The 20,517-nt window shown below is 38.7% G+C and overlaps 1 long non-coding RNA gene across 3 annotated transcripts in view; it reads right to left on the reverse strand.

Annotated features, from left to right (window-relative positions):
- Nucleotides 1–20,517, reverse strand: part of LOC122840236 — a 103,644-nt gene that overhangs the window by 36,865 nt on the left and 46,262 nt on the right. The window contains exons 4-5 of one of the 3 annotated variants that reach the window (XR_006372189.1): nucleotides 10,630–10,779; nucleotides 9,029–9,231 (exon numbers count right to left, since the gene is read on the reverse strand). This is a non-coding gene — a long non-coding RNA (uncharacterized LOC122840236). Of the gene's footprint in view, nucleotides 1–9,028; nucleotides 9,232–10,327; nucleotides 10,780–20,517 lie in introns of those variants that run through there. The other 2 variants (XR_006372190.1, XR_006372188.1) reach the window with 2 other exon arrangements.

Here is a 20,517-nt window from a genome sequence, read left to right on the forward strand (position 1 = left end):
GCTTCTTCAGTTCCAGTTATTAAACCAGAGAGGGTTCAAATATAGAAGAGCTGTTCATGAAAAACTAAGTACACCCTGACTGTTTCCAAAGGATTTAAGAGGGAAAGTAGAAGCAAGGTGGTCAAAGTCGAAAGCACTTGAGTTTGTCATCATCAGGAGGGTTTCCATTAACCATCTAACCATCTGGAAACACTGAAATTTAAAAAAAACCTCATATTTTCCGATGAAACGTTTTTGTGCGAGGATGAGGTGGGTTTTTTGGTCGTGTCGAAATCAGTTTATTAATATACAATGTCACATCAACATCAGTGGAAACAATGCAACAATGCAAACAAACTGTCATGTATGGTGGTGGAGGGTTGATGGTTTGGGTCTATTTGACAGTCAGAACCCCAGCACCTCGTTATGCCTGAAGTATTGTAGAGATAAGTTTGAGTCCATCTGTTTAAAAGCTGCAACTCGGCCTAAACTGGGTCACCACCAAGGATGACCCACCAGGAAGTGACTCAGCCTCCATGAATCTAGCACTCGGTCCACTCAAGACCCGATGCTGTTATTTATCCCCCGTATAACATCCAGAAGATGTTTCCATGCTACCTCGTTGTTCCCACTTCAGCTTTTATCCTTGATTTCAAAAGATTTCATCTTTTCTGGTTTGATTGTAGCGTTATATGGGAGTTTGAAAGTTATATAGGAAACAAACAAACCAAAAGCTCTGGTGGTATCCAACCTCTCAGACTCGTTTTTGTTTATGTTCTCCAGGTTTAAGCCTGCTGTAATCTGATTGATGACGAGATTTTATCAACGGTTTTCCACCCCATTAGCAGCCATCAGCCGCCTGGATTTGTCTTCTTGACTCCTCAGCCTGTTGCATGTCATTTGGAACCACGTAAAGTTTAAAGAAGTTGTTCCAGCTGGTTGGCTTGGTGCACGTTGGTGTTGGCCAGTCAGTCCTGGTCAGAAAGCAATCCGGAGACTCTGTGTGCGGGAGCGAGTGATTTATGGCCTCCTTGTTTGTTTATAGAATTAGCGTTTGATTGCTTCTTTCCTTCCAGAGCCCCATGAATCTGAGCTAATGAATAAAGTGGTTATCTATCAAAGCATTAGGGAGGGAAATCCAATTGAGCTCGTTAAAAAAGGGGAAAGAAGGCAAAAAGGAAAGGCAGAAATATGGTTTCAGCAAGTTTCCAAGACTTGAACGTTGTTGTTGGACCAAGATTATTATGTGTTTTTGATGATTCCCTGAGTCATCAGAACATTAGGATTTATTATTGTTTTATTTACTGAAGGTGTTCTAGCCTCAGACGAAGATTTCCTTTGGCAAAGATCAAGTGTGAGAAGAAAGAATCAGACTGATTAGGCTTTGAACAAACAGAATCTTGTGTCTCCCTGTTTGAAGAGTCCTACCCTTATCTGATCAGCTTCTAACTGGAGAAACAATGGTGATATCTGAACCAGACACTCAGAGAAGTTTGTTTAAACTTATCATGTTCTAACTTCTCAGCTGCTTCACATTCCTCTTAGAAAATTAGAGCAATGATGTTTTGCTAATTGGAGAGATTTCAAACAGTTCACCAATCTATTGCAACACCTTCAACTCTGCAAAAACAACACTGCATGTTATTTATTTAATCTTTGCTTTCATATTTTTGCAATAGCGCAGACCCAACGAATCACACTTCAAAGAGCAACAATCCCACCAACACGTTGGGAGCCAAGGCATTAATCTTTTTTAATAAGGGATAACTAGCTGTAATCACTTTCACTTGTTTGAGGCACGTCTTCAGAGGAACCGTGCCAAGAATAACTCCTCCAGCCCTGCCTGCTGCCGTGCAGCGACTGTCGTGGCTTCGCCCGGCTAAATTCAAGAAGTCAAAGTGTCAAAAATAAAAGTTTAAAGAAGAACTCTGTTTCACTGAAAGCTATCAGAAATATGTGCTAATATACTATTGGTGATCATTAGCTGCTGTTTTTCAAATGGAATATGTGAAATTTTGCCCAGAGTTACACCAGCAGCCCTCTTTGCTACACTTTCACACCATCCATCCATCCTCAGTCCACTTTTTCTCCAACATCCAGCTCTTCCAGCTCCTCCTGAGAGATCTGAGAAGTCATATATAGGCCAGAGGAAATATATAGTCCTCCCAGTGAGTTCTGAGTCTCCCTGAGGTTTCCTCCCAGAAAGCCTCTTAAGGTTAGGCGTACCAGAGTAGAGCTGAACAGTTGCCCGAACCACCTCAACTGACTCCATACAATGTGAAAGAGCAATGAAAAGATACTTATACCAACGGGATCAGAGACAAGCTGGAGTCACATAAAAAATGTAGCCAACTTTGTACAGAAAACCTTTGTCCAACAAAGAGACCAAAAACCCCCCTAGCAGAAAAATTCCCAAAGCTGAGGTCTATATCTGGAAATAGATTGCAATATTTAGTTAGTTTTGATTGGAAAATAAGAGTGTAAAAGAAACAGAAATAATTAAAATAGATATAAGCAATAGAGATTTAAATCTAGTTACAGTATTACAGCTCAGTTTCATGGTCATATTGAGATATGAAGATGTATAAAAACGTATTTAATTTTATAAACCTATTAAATCAGAGTGATGGGTACACACCTGCTAATCTGCTAGTAGCAGAGCTAATTTTTTGTTTAGCTCTTTTGCCAACAGTGAAAACATTTAGTGCCCTTAGTTTCCGCTAAATACATTTTTCTAGTTAAATTCTAAAGTGCCAATTTACTTGGGTGTTTTGTAAACTTTCAATTGAATAAAGTTCAAGATTTGTGTTGAAGTTTTGGTTATCGATTGTTCAGATTTCTTCTAAACTAGCCGTTTATATCTATGCTCTTACTTTGACGTTCAACGCCACAGCAGTTGCATTTCCTCTCTCCATGTTTTCGCTCGTTTTTCTTCTGCTTGATCAACATGAACTGCTGAATTTTCTTCACTTGATTTTGCTCAAAAATGATTTTGAACAAAAAAACTACATGCATGTTTATTGTCGCACGGCTTTCTGTTCTGCTCTGCCTACAGACATGCACCCGCCTCGCCGCAAGGACAAGCAGGTAAAGACATTATTTGGTTTAAAAATCTGCTCTTCTCTATTAAGTGCAAAAATAGACTTGCAATAAGTGAGACCGTTTTGAAGCAGTGCATATAAAGGCTGTGTTTTCAGGGTTACTCAGATACTGAAAGGATTTCAACATTTTTATATCATCATAAATCACCCATAAATCCCCCTTTTAAGAGGCCGTTCTTCTTTTCTTTGTTTTCCTCTGTAGTTTCCTGTGTAACTCACATTTTCAGGCAGTTCACTAATTCAGTCCCTGCCAGATTCAAGATGAGTTTTCAGGCCTATCCAAACAAAGCAAAACAGCTTTAGTGATTCCTTAGTTTTAAATTATGTTTCTACTGTTATTAGTGCAGATATTCTGATTTCATCATAAAAAAGGACACATGTAGGCACCGCTAAATATCCTGAAGCTGCATATTTTTTACACTGGTCATGAATAAAGGAGGATAAATTTTAAGTAGAGATTTTACATATGTGTTGTAACATAGTTGCAGGTTGTGTTTTCGTATATGTTCAGATCAAGGGTTATCTTCCAAAACAAGTTTAAGCATTTACAGTTTGTTATTTGGAAGAGTAAAAACATTATGAACTTGCACCATTATGAGCCTCCATCAGTTTTTTTGTTGACTGTGAGAAAAGAAGAAAACGTGAAAAACATTAGTGTCATTAGAGGGGTACAGATGTGTGTGGCACTGGGCTTAACTCACAAAATATACCTGAAAACATAAAAGGAAAACATAGTTGAAGTCTCAGTCATAAAGTTTGAGTTCTGCGTTTGTGTGACAGACTGAAAAAGATAAAGAAAAACGATTAACCTGCTCTCTACGCTTTAATCAGCGTGGCGAACTGCAGTGATTAAACTTCAACATTTGATCACTGAAGCAAGGAAATGAGGCGCGTTTTAGCCGAGCTATTAGCACGCATAGGTGAAGGGGTGAACCGGTTGTTGTGTTTTTCCTGCAAAGGTTCTAATCTCGCCTCTCCAAAGTGGGATTTTCAACTAAACTAGTAACCTGTTTTGCAAATTGGGATCCCAGCAGAAAGCTGGCGTTCCATATGGTTGCATAAAATCAGATTTGGACCCAGACAGCTGAGGCAGATGTTTCCATCTATGGCTGAGCAGCTCAGATAAATCACTCTGACACCGCGTTGGGCCAAGGTTTGTCAATGATCTTCCGCTCTGTGCTGAGAGGAATTTTATCGTTTTAGGATTCGTTGCAGTTGGATGGCTGTACCGGAGGTGAAACAACGTACAAACCACCAACATCTAAGATTAGTTAATTAAATTGAGCTGTAAGGTATAATCTCAAAGGTCATATTAGATATCAGCTCTTTTTCAGCTGCTCTTGCGACGGCGTTCTATCAAGGACGACATTAACTCATGTTTCCACCGGGAGATTTCTTAATTATTTAGGGATGATTTGTCAATTTGGTGCCATTTGATGAACTTCTACCTTCTGTCACTCTCTTTTTTTGCATTACATCACATATGTTAACATACGAAAATTAATGTTGTGCTTCTATTTACTTGTTTTCATATTTATTTATTTTGTGAGTTGCTGTAAGCTCAGACCACCATCATGCAGAGGTGAATGACTCTTCATTAGTGCAGACAGAGTGTCTGCACGGAACAAGAGATTAAGTAATGGCTCTAGATTTAGTTTTGTTTCATACTAGTTCACACAAGTATGATGCTCCACAGTTGGAAATCTTATGTAACATTTTTTTCCCCCCATCCATCACTTTTACTGCAGTCATGCTTAATTGGAGACGACATTGTGTATGCTAAAGTATTATATAGAACGTGGTAGTGGAGTTTTGTTTTCCTTATTTTGATTTAGTAGACATGAAATGCAGAGGGGATGGGATGTCTAGCAGGTGTAAATGAGATGGAACGGGAAACACAGAGATGTCCTGAGGCGGACCAACAATCCTCAGTACTGAAGGCCCGATCAGAGGGTTGAGTGGAGGATCAGGTTGGGAAGGAAAACATGGGATCAACGCTGACATTATTCACTTTGACTGCATTTTTCTGCTTCTGGTTGTTTTATGTTTCAATAAAAATGCTGTGACTTTCTCACCAATGTCCTGGAAATGTTTGGAAATCTAATTTAAGAGTAATGCGATTTGTTGTGCAAGTGTAGAAACGTCACATAAGTTGCACTTCCATTGACCATATAACTGCACAATTTAACATTTGGAAAATGAATTAACTGAATGAATTAACGGAAATTTCAAAAGGAGTAATTATTCGATACGTTTTTGTGCTTGGATGAGGTGACTTTTTTTGGCCATCTTGGTTTATTTTGTAAAACTGTGAGTGATGTGGTGGTGCAGGGGTAAACTACAACCCACATATGGAGACCTTCGTCTTCGACACAGGTTCAAGGCCCGGCCTGATGACCTTTTGACCTTTGCCTTTACCCTCTCTCTTTCCTGTCTAACCACTATCAAATAAAGGCTCATAAAACAAAAGAAAAACAACAAAGCATAACATTTGTGCAAAACTGCAATGGAAGCACATTTTCCACATCACATCCCTCACATGATCAACAACCGGATGTTTCCACTGGCAAAAGCCACGAAGAAGAAGATGACAGGAAGTACTTGGAGGGTTATGGCACAGCATGTCAAACTTATTCACTTGTGATTTTAAATGAGTTTCCTATTTAATGGAAACACTGCAATTGCAAAATTATGTTTTTTCTACAAAGTTTGCCCAAATTTCATCTGCTCCAATCTGTCTGTGCTGAGTTACAACAATGGATCTCATCACATATAAACCAGGGAAATAGTTACCGACAGCTAATGCAGAACATGACAGATCATGTTTGAAATCTTGTTCGTCTTTTAATCCCACCTGAGACCGAGAGCTGCAGAGAATCCTGGTCTAGGAGTGGTTTGACATTTAAATTCCTTTTTAGCTGAAGCATTTTTGTAACAATTCAATCCATCTCATCATCCAGACTCCCTGGTGGATCATCTCTAGTGTAATCATTGCCCAGAGAATGCATTTGCCTATTTATCAGCAGTAATGATGAACCAAAGTGCAAAATGGTGATACAAACTGAACAAAAAAAAAAGAAAAGATGTGATTGATGTCGGATACTTGGCAAGCCAGCATGTTGGGGAGCGGATTAAAAGATTCCCCTTTGGGCAAGAAACTCAGAGGGAAGAAATTTAAAGCACTTTAATGTCTGTGTCTCTAGTTTTGACGAACATCTACATACATAGACACACTCATTCTCTTTCTCACACACACAGTTTTATGTCCCCGATCCAAACTCTCTTGCTCCCTCTCCTGCTCCCTGCAAAGACTTTAATGTCTGTGTTCGTCATTTGATTTCCATTTCACTTCTCTCCCTTGCAAAGTCCTGCAGGGTTAACCCTCCCTCCCCCAAGAATCATGAGCTCGCACACAGACCCAGCTCCAGTAACGCTGTTGGCAGACATCTGGAAATGTTTTGGCCCTGCGCTGGCGGTCACTGTCTGGACCAATAGAGACCATAGCTCAACCTTCACATTGTGACAAGACTTCATATATTTCTCTGTGACCTTGTGTACAGTATAGGAACCCCCCCGTTTCCCTCAGGGGCGCACCCCGTGCCCCTCAGCTCCCTCCGCCACATGCACCCTTCTCTTTTGTTTTCCACCTGGTTCTGCCTGCCACACAAAGAGGAGCGTTTAGCTTAGTTTGCAAAATTAAAATGCAGGTGAAAGATACTAAGACAAAAATGAAAAAATAAATAAACACAGGAAGAGGCAAAAGCCCATCGGGGTTATATGAAAACCTCCATCCAAATAGTATAGAAAAAAATTATATAATCCAAGAATATAATAAAATACAATCCTATAGAGAATAGAAACATAAAAAAACCATTAAAGTGTTAAATTGGCAGTATCGTATGTTTTCCAGGCACATGGTGCCATTTTGTAGCACAATCAGGTAACTGTTAACTTGAAATGTTATAAAAATGCTAAATATATATAAATATGACTTAGAAAAAAATGTGACTTTAATATTTAATACCTTGAAATTTGGCGTCTGTCTCTTTAAAACCTCCTGCTCTTTCTGAAGCTCTGCCTTCAGGACGTCATCACATCTCTCCTCTATTAACCCTCTAACATCATTTTTACCTGCGTTTCACTGAGTAGTAGCTCGTACAATGAGCTCAGCTGATGTGTAGTTACACCAGGTGTTGCTAACTGCTGCTGGCTAGTCTGAAGGAGCTGAGAGGAGGAGATATAGAGGAGGCAGAAGCTAAGAAATTTGGAAAATGCAGCAAGGAGGAGAAGTCATGCCTCAAAGGGGGAGCTAGGTCCACCCAGGTGTTTTGTGTAGCTGAATGGTTGCCATGGAGATTTAAGGCTTTCTCACACATGCATTAAAGAATCAAAGCGACACTCCAGGTATGTTTTTGAAGAGGAAATAACATTATAACTTGAGGTACAGCTCAAAAAAGCTGATTTTATATAACAATGTTTCAGAAAATTTTTTTAAAAAGAAGCAACAATGAAAAAAGTGACAATCACAATTCTTTAAGTACAGATTAAAATAACCTTTATACTCTTTTACAGAAGCTCTGCCTTTTACAAAGTGCAAAAAGTCATTCCAACCTTTAGCACCAGAGAGAAAAACTGACGTCTACTGATCTGAAATTTAGGAAGATGAAGCGCTGAACTCTGGCGAGTTAAGTAAGATAAAAACTGCATATTTGATCTAAAGTAATGGTATATCCTATTGGATTTTATAAATCTAATAAACAAAAACACAAATCTGAAAAGTATTAATATAGGAAGTAAGAGTATGTAGATTCTTAGAGGAGCAGAATGATGATGATAATCTGAGATTTATGCAAAATTGTGAGAAAAATACTTCTCCAGTTATATTGCAATAGGATAGATATGGCATATCAGACAGTAATAAAGTGCAAACAAACATTCTGCAGTGATATAATGCCTAACACTGTATTATACCAATGGATTTATGAATGTTTCACAAATTTGAGCTCTGCTTTGATAATTTCCAATCAAACTGAGACAGGGATCAATGGAGGTCGAGATCATTCCTTTCTGGATGAGGCATCCTGCCGCCCCGTTGTTGCCTTGCAACACACAAATCCACTGATATTGGATCAGCTTTCATGTGGTGATCTGGTATCTTCTTATTGTGTGTTTTTCTGCTGTGGTTTTGTTGGTAATCACATCTTTCTGAGGCTAACAAAATTTAATATACAGCACATTAATCATCCCTGGTATTAACTGGTGACTGCTTGTCCACTGTGAGCTGTGGTAACTCCAAACCTCTAATACTGCGGGACTGTTTTATATTTTATCACTGTCTAGAAAATAACTGCTATTTGATTTGACCCTGATAAGAACTATTTCTGTGGCTTTGAGAGCTTCTATTTCCGGTTGATCAAATATCCCCAAATATACACTTTCATTTTTCATTCTGCAGACAGCTGGCCACCGCTGCTGGCAGCTTACAGTACAGTAATCATCTGTATATTTGTATCACTGATGCCGGTTTAATATTTCCGGCACTATTTCATTCTGTTCAAAACGTATGCACAACCCTGTTACATTCCCAGAATTTTGTTGTGATTTAAAGCCTTTGGATAGTTTGGCATAATTAATCTGATTAAACAGAAATAAAGTAGTAATTTCCTAACAAAATTACTCATTTCCATCCTGTTGCTGGAAAATTGTTTGCAGAAAGGCTATTGTAAGGGATCAAAAGAACATTATTTCTCAAAGGCATCAGTCAGGAGAAGGGAGTCAAGTCGGGACAAAGACTGAGACCGAATCTTTAGTTTGACTAACATTTCAGGACTTTGAGGTAGTTTTGCACACTACAAAATGCAAAAATAATGGAAAAACCTAATTACTCATAACAAGTCACTTCTTGCTATTTAGTTAATATTGGTCATAATAAACTAATATTAAATATATTAAATGCAATCAGCAGAATTTAATTCATCAGCTTACATTCAACAATAGCTGTAATCAACTTGAAAAAGCACAATACAGTTATAATAAATTGCCATAGCAGGTATGGAGTAAAGAATGGCTCTTCTAGGGTCAACAGGAGGAACATGGTGAAGCACGGGAGTGGCATCATCATGATCAGGTGGTTACTTTCGTTGAGAAGAAGCTGAAGGATGAACAGATCAAATTACCTGATGATCTCTACATATTTTTTCAACATCACAGCAAGTCCAGGGAAATTAATAAAATATTATTTCATAAGAGGAAAACTGACGTTTTTGACGACGGCTGTGCACAAGAAATGTTCTCACCGTCTGATCGATTGGGAAAACTTGCAAAGTAGAATAAATAAAATATTGTCAAGTCCAGATGTGGAGTAGAAATATCTTCCCAAGTTGTTTCCTATCTGCTAAGGTTAGAAGTTCCTGCAGCAGTTAATCTTGTCACGATCAAAGCGCCATCTGAGAAAATATGTTTTTATTTCTCCAACTCATTTAACGCCAAAAGGATTATTTAGATTGTTAGCTCAGAACAGCTGCAACCTCCAGTTAAAATAAAGTGTAAATTTGTGTTTGAATACCATTACTGGTATTTGCTTCAGGAACAACAGATGAAGCAGATGCTGAATATTAATGATAGGAAAAATGTAAACAATTATCAATATTCAATGTGTCAGATGATACCGAGGCCGATTCAGGTTTTATCACACCTGCAGCTAAAGGATATTTTATTATAGAGAAACCAAATCTCTATTCCTCTCTTTTCTTGACAGAGGAAAGGGAAATAGTTAATGTTAATGAAAGCAAGTTTAGATTCCTAACATGTAGATTTTTAGGGGAGACGGACCACTAACAGTCAATCTGACCTTGATTTGGACCTGGTTCTGAACACAGAGTCCTCAAAATAAGCTGGTGTGAAATAGTCTGTAAAAGTCTACACTGCTAAGCAGTAAATTTTTTCTGTAGTAAAAGAGAATTTTATTAATTTTTTTAATGAATGCAATAAATCCTTTTTTCTTATACATTCCTCTCCTTGTTTGAACAATCTCTCCATCTTTACGGCTTTCTGTACCCCGTTAAGATTTCACTTTGTCCTTGACGCTTCCTGGTCTGGGTCTGTCCCAGGATCTACCATCACCTCCAATTCCCCTCCTTCATCCTTCCAGTTTACTCCACTTAAGTTGGAGCAAAGTCATATTTTAAGAGGCCTTTTATGTTAAGCTATTTATCTACGGAGACATGAAGGAGCGAGGCGGGGAGGGATCGGAGATTAGCCGGCAGAGACAGACGCATTTATTTGGCCGTAACAGTGCATGGAAGGCACGAATGTTAGCGGATACAGTTTGTCAAAAAAACAGTGACCTTTACTGGGAAATGGAGTGTGCTCTCTGTGTCATGTATCAGATATTACCCTTCGGTGTCAGCGTAACGCATGTGTGTTTGTGTGGTTCGGACTATAAGATGGGTATGTGTTATTTTCTTTATTTTCTTTTCGTACACGGGGAATGATGTACGCTCCACGCAGAGAGAAAGACAGAGTGAGCTATCGAAAGGATGTGTGAAACCTCCAAACTATTTCCCTGGGCTGCTGGTGGAACAGACGTATTTTTCAGGATGTAGCAGCATGTGGGCCCGGGCGCTGTTTATCCAGGATGACACCCGTCACATCCATTCATCAACGTCCCGTCAGACCTCCACTGACCTTGGGTCTCCGCCTGCAAGTCCGGAGAAAAAAAACATAAGGAAAGACGAGTTTGAAAGGAGTGATGGAATGTGGTCAGTTTTTCCTTCTTGGGTGCTATTTTAATTTGTGTCTCAGCGGGACAGTGGTGTCCCCGCTAGCTGCCCGAATAAAAATACTAAATATCCAGCAAATTCAGGTAAAAACCCACAATAATCAAGGGTAACAAGAAGAAAATTGACTCTGAAGTAATATGTCTTTTCAGTTGTGACAGGAATATTTATCACAGTAAGAAGAGTGAATCTGTATGAGTGGAACATAACTGGACGTTTGTTATTGCAAAGTCTTAATTTTATTCAGCACAAGGCTCAGGGCCCTGCAGGTGCCCAGGTGACAGATGGTCGAGCCGGACGGGGGTCCTTCCTTCTGTAAGTTATAGATGGACATCTTGTCCAAAACACACATGACCACAAGGAGAAAAAGGCAATTAGGGCTGAGATGGGAGTGCATGGGGAAGCTTGATAATGATAGTTTCACATCCCACACCTTCAATCCTGACATGTTTCTACAAAAAGGGACAAACGGTGGTTTCTTCAAGGGCAAAAACATAAAAAAATTAATTAAGTGATTATTATGCATCTCTTTAGGTTTTTAGTTTTGACCAATAGGTGGATTATAAGATGACAGTTCAGGTTCAATCAAAATCTATAATAAACAAAGCTTTAAAGGAGTTAGAAAAAGCTAGTTTTTAAAAAAATAATTGTGCCTGAAGGATGAACAGATCAAATTACCTGATGATCTCTACATATGGAAAATATGTAAAAAAAAAAAAAAAAAAAAAGACAGTGACTTTATATTTTAAAGTATCGCCACAATTTTGATGCTCCACTTCCTCAACTGGCCTGTGGAGGCGCTGCACCAAGAACCACTGAAGGAAACAACATGAAAGCCTTTGAAGAAGACATTGAGGATAACTTCCTTTTTCTCAAAACATAAAACAAATATGGAGAAGCATCAGATTTTAGTGATTTCTCCTTTATTTTTGGTAAAAGGCTACGAGCCATTTCTCCCACTAGCACTAGATTAGTGCGTTTGTTTGTATTTACCCACAATGCCCTGCGGTATAGTTCACTTCCTGCGCTTAGGAGGTAATCCATCTGTTGGATTCAAGTGTGCTGGACCAGGGAGACATCTAAGAGTTGCAGGACCACCGGCCCTCGAGGACTAGAATTGCCCAGCTCTGGTTTAGTCCATTTGAGTCAGACTCATTTGTTTAGAAAGTCTAGATTGGTTGGAGAAGTGTGAATGAACAACCAAACTCTGATGCGGACCAATAAAAAACAAACTCTGGTCTGCCTGTTGGAGTGACCTCTGGTGCGGTTCAAAAGCGTGTTTGAATGCAAACGGATCGGAGACCGCTCTAAAAGCAGTCAGGTTCTCCAGAGTCCTGCTAATGACCTCATTATTTGACTCAGGTGTGTTGAAGTAGAGATACATCTAAAAGTTGCAGGAGACTGACCCTCAAGGACCAGGATTGCCCACCCCTGGACTAAACAGAAGTGATGTAAATGCTCCCTTAATCAGTTTCCAAGTGCCAAAATTTCGAGCCAATTAAATTCCACCAGTTGTGAGGTGAGAATTGTCTAACATAAGGGGAAAGATAGAGGGTACGATTAAATTAGATGTGCAAAATAAATACCAGCAAAGACTCATCTATCTAATGCCTCCCACTTATTCATAATTGGGTCATGGAGGTAAAATGTCCAAGAGGGAAAACCCAGACATCCCTCATGCTTCCCAGCTCCTCCTGGGAAATCCCACGGCGTATTCAGATTACTCCAGGGAGCTCTAGATCTGCCCCAGGTCTTCTACCACTGGAATGTGTGTGACATCCAGGAGACAAATTAGCTAAATGTTCAAACCACCTCAGCTGACTTCTCATGACGTACAGGAGCAGCAACTCTGGTGAGAGCTGTTTGAGGCGAGGAGATGAAGCTCCTCACCTCATCTCTTAGGCAGAGCCCTCCCACCACACAGTGGAAATAATTGTAGGTGCTGGTTTATGTATGGCTGATATACATTCCCCCACCACATTACCTTACTAGAAGTGAACACTTTCATTCATCATGGCATAAATTCAACAAAAGTTGTGCTTCCGTTATAAATGTGCACAAAACTTTGTGATATTTGGCTGATGTCGAAAAATCATAATTACGCAATTGCAATTTAATTATAATTGCATAATTGTCACACAGTTTTAATATGAAACACAATTAAAATGTCATGGTTACAAGATCCTGCCTGCATCTCCCTGCTGGAGGGTAAAAAGCTGTTTGCCAATGATGACTACCATTGGTTTAAGCTGAAAAAGTCGGGAAAACGTTTTAATTAACAACAATAAAAAAAGTGAGGGACAGGAAAGGAGGTTAGTTATTCTTGCTGGACTTTGAAAACCTTAGCATGTAGATGTGATGTGGAATTTGATGTGTTTGAGTTCAATTAAAAAATAAATGAGGTGACACCCACTCTGACAGATCATCATTAAAGATGTTTCAATTAGCTAATCTATATTAGCCAATAGCAACGGTAACTAAAATACAACAGCGATCACTTATTAATATTCGTAAAATAAACATCAAGCCTAAAAAGATGATGCTGTAACGGACTGAATGTTCTGCTCTTTTTGGGGGTAATGTGGCGTTATCAGTTGCTATGGCAACAACTCTGAATTTATTGACAGAAACTAAGTGTGAGAAATCTGACTGATTGTATTCAACTGGCTTTTTTTTTTTTTTTTTTTTAAATACTGCTCCACGTAGATTTGATATTGTATTGAAGATTCCTTCAACCATGCAATTATATCCTACTGCTGTATTTTGTAATCTGGAATATATTTGTTGTTTGTTATTGTTGTTGTTTATTAGATCAGTGTCTTAGTGCAATGTTCTGTCAATACGCCCACAGGATCAGACCTTCTGCAAAGATCTAATAAAAAAGCCCTGCCACCTCTAAACCAGATACATTCCTCTCTGTGAATCTCTCAATCCTCAGATTTTGGCCATAAAGACCATAAACATGTTTAATGGCAAGATGCAGCTAGACAGTATCAGGTATTAGAATTATTTCTATAAACTCTGATTAGATTGTAAAATTGTGATTAGATTATATTCCCTTTGTGTTTTATTAAAAGTTATGCCTTTGTATATATATATATATATATTTAAACTTATAAACCCAACTCTACCAAACTTTAAAAAATGTCCAGTCCAAACTTTAAAGAAAAGAAAATAAAAGTATTCTTTGCAGAAATGCAATGTTTTTAGGGGGATTTTAAGGAAATTGAAATGCTTTGATAAAGCCCTTTAGCCTCCTGCAGTAATATATCATGCAGGTGCTGACCTGTATATTAGCTCTTTATGTCGTGTTTATGACCATCGACAAATCAGTTAGTCCACAGGATATTTACACCGGGTTCCTGGCAGCCTCCTTTATTCTCAGTGTGCTCAAGTTCTCTGTGAGACTGCATTATGGTTAAACCTTTCTCCACCCAACTAACCCCTAAAACACGCACACACACACCCCATACACACACACACACACATATATATATATATATATATATATATATATATATATATATATATATATATATATATATATATATATATATATATATATACCCACAGCTTTTCTGGGTGCAGTTATTTATGGTACAGGGGTACAACCACCTTCCATCCAATTAAAGCTGAGTGCTGGCTTTGTGCAGGCCACTCTTCATCATTCCCCTCAAAGGGGTTGTTAGGACAGGAGGAACTGTGCTCTCGGTTTCCAGCTCAGCCCCTTTCCAGGGTCGCGGGAGTCTGGCTTTAAGAAAAATGTCACTGCTCATCACCTTACAAGCGAATTATTTAAATGTCGCTCAGATGATTGAGACCGAAGTTGAAAGACGACGTAGCTTGATTCATTCCAGATCAATGGAGGTTAAAAAGCACATTTAAGCCAAAACTACTTCAACATAAAATTTTTATATTTTAATAATTGTACATTTTCCATCCATCCACCCATCTATGAGTTTTTTCCCCCATTTCTTTTTAAATAAGTCCCCTGTCTGCAGAAACCCCAATGTAGTAAAGAAGGAGCTGAAAGGAAAAGCGAAGCTCTTGCTTTTCTGCTTCATCCACTTCCAACCCTTCACAGATGGACCCAACACATGGATCATCACTTTAAGAAGATCCATAATACAAGAAGCTTCAACTGTAGGATAGAGAGGCTTCGGCTTAGCGGTCCAGAAGTTGAACTGTCCACGTGCGGTCATGTGGTTTTAGGATGTTCGTTTGCACAAGAATGACTATTACAAGTTTACAAATTTGGAGGAGGAGGAAATAATAACCGACAGACAGGGAAATTCAAATTTTATTTTTCACATTATCCAGGCGTCGGTGAGACATTCTCCTGTTGAATCGCATCAGAAATGAGCAGCGAGAGTTTAATATTTCAATACATACTTCCTAACAACCTCCACAAAATCTGCTTTCTGACTGAAAAGCCGCTGTTCTGACTACCTGTGCTACCTACTGATCCACCGGGAAGTTGAGCATAAATAAACACACCCATAAAATTCAGACCAATCACAGAGTAGGTTCGCATGCAGAGGGGGCGAAATGTTCGCCAGGATACTGGCGCTAGACTACTGACTGTGAACCAGACTGACCTAGAGATGAGGTGAGGAGTTCTGTTTTCCAGAATGGGTCGTCCACATCAGATCAACCTCTGGCATGATCAGGTGCTTTCTGGAAACCTCTTTCTGTCACTCTGAAGGAAACTCCAGTCAGACTCTGAATGTACAGATTGAATCACTTCTCGGTTGGGAAAACCTTGGAAAAGGATTTCTGTCCTACCAGCTTAAACACTTTGTTTGGATGAATGCTTCATTTAGGCTGTTTGGAGTCATAAATTAAAAACAAAAATCTCTTACGGTTCTCTGTACAGCTTCACTGAAAAAAATATCACCTAAGATGCTCTCTGACTTTAAAAAAAATAAAGAATAGATAGTCCTTGTCCAATTAAGGAGAATACATTCACTTTTAAATCACTGCAAACATTTTGTCTTTTACTAGCTGCTGGAATCACCTCTTCAAAGTACAAAAAGGAAGTAAAACCTGAAGCAAAAAGTCTCAACTGCTTCACAGTCGCAGTATCTGAATCCTGCTTTTTATTTCCCGCAGCATCCAGTTCCTCTGCCTGGCCAGTTTCTCTCTCTGTCTCTGTGTCTGCAGAACAATACTTTTCTGTTTGCAGGGCAGGAGCATTTAAAAGGGGAACAGAGCTGGCCAAGTCTAACATCATAAAAATCAACACGCTGTCTGTGTCTGCCGCAGCCACCGGAAACCCACAGAGCCAGGCTAGCCTCACCTCCATGGCCCGGTGCATTCAGGGGAAGGCCTGAAAACACTCAATTTATAACGGATCGTAAACGTGTTGCACAACAGGAACATTATGAGGCTCTCAGAGAAGCTTGGAGAAAGCTTCAGCCTGGAATTCAGCTTTTAATGACTAATAATGGACACATCAGAAAGCTCCCGCCTCCACTGGTGAACTGGAAGTCGTTCCTCTTCGTTGAATCAGGAGATCTTTCTAGAGGAAAAGTTAAAGAGTCTGTGCACAAGGTCACGGTAACTGGGAGGACGTAGCAGAACGTGGAGCAACTCCTGACCCGTTTCTGTTTCAGTCTTTTCCATTTTGTTCACCACAGAGACAAGAAGGCAGCCAGGCTCAGTCGTTTCCCCTGGAGCCACATGCCTGATTGGCTATATCAGCAAGAAAGCAAACAAATTTGTATGCTAGGAAACAAAATATTGAAATATTAGCTTTACCTCCTTCTGCTGAAAGACACACTGAATACTTATTTAGAGACAGACTCTTAGAGAAATATACAGTTTGTTAGTTTTCCAAGAGGAAGCAAAACCTTCCTGTTCCTTCAGAACTGAGGTTCATTCACTCTATTGCAGCTGGAGAAAGCATCACTGTAAAAATGACATCCATTCAAACAACTGCCTACACTACGACTGCTGCAGTTTATGGAGATTTAATGGATACTAATGCAGAAAAAAAGTAAATGATAATGAGGAGTTTAACTGTAATTGTCACATGTTGCTATCCTATAACAGTTGCATTATTATTATTATTTATTAAAATAAATATAATACATTTATTATAATAAACAATTATTATAATTATTTATTATAATAGTTATTATAAATACAGGTAATTATTATTGTTGTATTAAATTGGTTTTTGGTTTGATTTTATTACAATTATTCAACACAAACTACACTTTCACCACAACCATAACAATTATGACTTAGCAACCTGTCACCAATTATATATTTTTATTTGCATATTTTATTTTTATCCAGTTCTACAATTTGCTTGATACAAAAGAGGACTAGGGCCACTGGAAAAAAGAAGAGTCAGATTTATTCATTGGCCCTAATTGTCTTCTGTAGATTGATGATATAGTGCAGAAAAATAAAATAAAAAGGGGTCCAGCACTTTTTTTTTTTTAACAGCTTAGTACTCCTGAAAGACATAAAGATAAAACAAATATTCATTCTTATTTCAACCTGAAATATAAGTTTGTTTATATGGGACCAAAACAGAACTAGAGGAATCGTATGGGAGACTTTTTCTGCCATAATTCAAGCGCACACATTTTCAGTTTGAAAGCGGGACTTCATGCCTTTCTTCTCAAAACCTTTAATATTTGTGCTCAAAACTTTTGCTCTCGTTTAAATATCTACTGCATTCTCAAACATTTCTCCTCGCGCTCAAAACTTGTTTCTGTTCAGATTAAATCTCCGCTTGTAAACTTCTCTGCTCACTTGCAAGTATTATTCGCAAGTGAATATGATATATATATATATATATATATATATATATGAATATGACATGAATATGATTCGGTTCCATTCTGGCACTAGAAAAGTTCTGTTGCCTAGCAACCTCTCAGCCAATAGGATGAAAGTGCGTTTGTAAGCACAGTTGTTAAAAGGTTTGAGAACAAAAGACATAAATTCCTGCTTTCAAACTGAAAGATTGTGCTCTCGAATTATAGCAGAGAATTTCCCCACAGAATTGCATATAAAAACAAATAAGTCCAAATAAATTCCCAGTCGATTTGAAGTTTTTATTCAATTACAAACGTCCATCCATCCACTGGTTCACTGTGTTTTCCAGTCTGATGTTGGCGTTCAGAGAAGGAAAAGCCAAGAATCCAGAGACAGTCAGAGCATTTCAAAGAATTGCCAGGCATGAAGGGGTAAATAGTTCACAACAGACCAGAGCGATGCTTACATTACTGCTGCAGAAATTCCCACCGGCTTACACAAATTACAAGCAATCCAATTCCAATCTGTTATAATAACATTAACAGCGATCAAATTCAGTAAACTGTAAAATGATCATTTCTACATTCTTTCCTCCAGGTGAAGAACTTGAGGCTTGAAACGAAGATCATTTGCATTTTAACACATTTTAATTAAACATTAGTTGCTTATCAGTGTGTGTATATATATATATATATATAATAATATGCGTATATTTAGCTGAGTGTGACAGCAGCATGGCCTGTTTCAGTGTTTACGTGTGAAGGAGTCGGGTCGGGATATCACACACCTCTCTGGGACTCAGACATTTCCCATCAATCATATCTGGGAAATGAAATGTCCATCTTTGGCTCCACAGTTTAATTTGACACAGGAAGTAAACACGCACACACACGCCCACACACACACACACACAGGTTTGACCTCTGTTTCATCATGCTACAATGCTATCTCATCCTTCACTCCTCCTTCATTCTATCAGCAGCCGGTCTCCCACAATTTCCTTCGTTTTCTCTCTGCCGCTCCCTTGTGCATGATGCCAGCTGACAGCATTTTCTCCATCAAAGCTCTAAACTCCCTCTTATTATTCTGCTCATTCCCCTCACATATTCCTCCTTGTTTGTTTCATTTTACATTCATTTTTCTCCTCTACTTCATCCTTTGCTCTGTCACCCTCTTCCCATTTCTCTGTCAATTAAGTTTGTTTCAGCAGAACCTTTCCTGGATTGTTAGCTGGGTATTTGCAGTTGAAATGAGCGTGGAAGCTCAACGCCTGGCTCTAAAGTTTAACAAATTTCAGAAAATACCTTTTTTTTGTATATATGATGCATAGAAAAGTTTTTGTGAAACTCCATCGTAAGAATATTCAGTTTTAATCTAAAATGACAGCAGCCAATATTTACTGCCAATTCCTCATAATTGGCCCTGTTTGTCCCAGGGGTCACTGGATGTCTGGCCATCGAAGGAATTGAACGCCAAAGTCCCTCGACTTGGACCCCAACCCAGGTCTTTCACTCAATTGAAACAAAATTTGAGGTTTGAAAAATTAGTGCAATTTGGAAAGTTCATCATATTCAAAGCGTTGGTGCTGGGATGAGGTGTGTTTTTGGCCACATTAGATCGTAGAATATTTTGCAAAAATGCAATGGAAGCAGTTCTATCCAATCACACAAGTCATGTAATCAACAACCAGATGTTACTACTGGCGGAAATGATGAAGAAGAAGATGACAGGAAGTTGTATGAAGATCTTGGTTTTAATTACTTATTATGTGAATAAATATATTCACATATGATTGTAAATGCATTTCTTTTGTAATGGAAACATTGCAATTCCCAAATAGCTGATTTTTATTTTTATTTTTTACTTTTTGCAAAGCTGAAAAAACATTTGAAAAGGAAACTCAGGTTGTATGCTGATGTCGCCAGGAAAGGTTCCAGATACAGGCGGTATTAACAGTCAACATGAGTGTTTTCACTTTTCCATCTGCTTGTTTTCAAAGCCCAACAACTTTTTTTGATGAATGCAGTTGACAGAACAGAACAAATAGCAACATGCAACATTTATTGTGTTAATAGTTTGTGCTGTAATGTTTCTGACCGCTGGCTGAAGCTCAGTATGACAAATTGTTCTACATTTCGTTTCCTTTCAACTTTTGTCACCCTTGTTCTGTTTTATTCTTCTTTTGAGAGAGTTAGGCTATCACATCTACAGATGATTGACGAGCCAAGCTGGAATGGGCCATTCTAAATATTTAGCTGTCATTCAGACAATGTGTGTGTGTGTTTATGTGTGTGAGGCTGCGAGAGAAAGCACTGACGCAGCACTCCAAGTATGAGCCGGAGAATCGCATCAGCATCAAGCGATGCTTAGATTCTACACTCAATCAAAACACTCAATGTTGTCAAGGAAATGATTCTGCCTCCTGTGTATCTCTAAAGGAAAATCTTTGGAATGGAGAATATAAACGAGAGCCAATTAATTGGTGGAAGTAGAGAGTGGAGGAGGTGGAGGGAAGAAGAAGGAGAGAGGGGGGGATTACAACCAAATGTCACTGACAATTAATTTTCTATTGCACAAAGGCAGAAAATGAAGAGAGGCATAATCTGTTCAAGTCAATCAGATCCTAAATCCCTGTGACAAGCACAATCTATGATTAAGTGTCTGCTGCGACGCTGAGGTACCTTAATTAATCTATTTTTCCTTGTCATCATTTTTTGCTCCCTCTAAGCTGTTAGAGCGTACCTCTAATAGAAAAAACAAGTTTTTGTCAAGGGGAAACAAGACTTTTATCGCAGCGATTCTCTTCCGCATCGACAGGGAAACAAAGGATAGAAGTGACTTCATCAAGTTTTTTACTCAGAGCCTCATGACCAAATGATAAGTCA

The sequence above is a fragment of the Gambusia affinis genome, linkage group LG11, assembly GCF_019740435.1.
Source record: "Gambusia affinis linkage group LG11, SWU_Gaff_1.0, whole genome shotgun sequence".
Lineage (NCBI taxonomy): Eukaryota > Metazoa > Chordata > Actinopteri > Cyprinodontiformes > Poeciliidae > Gambusia > Gambusia affinis.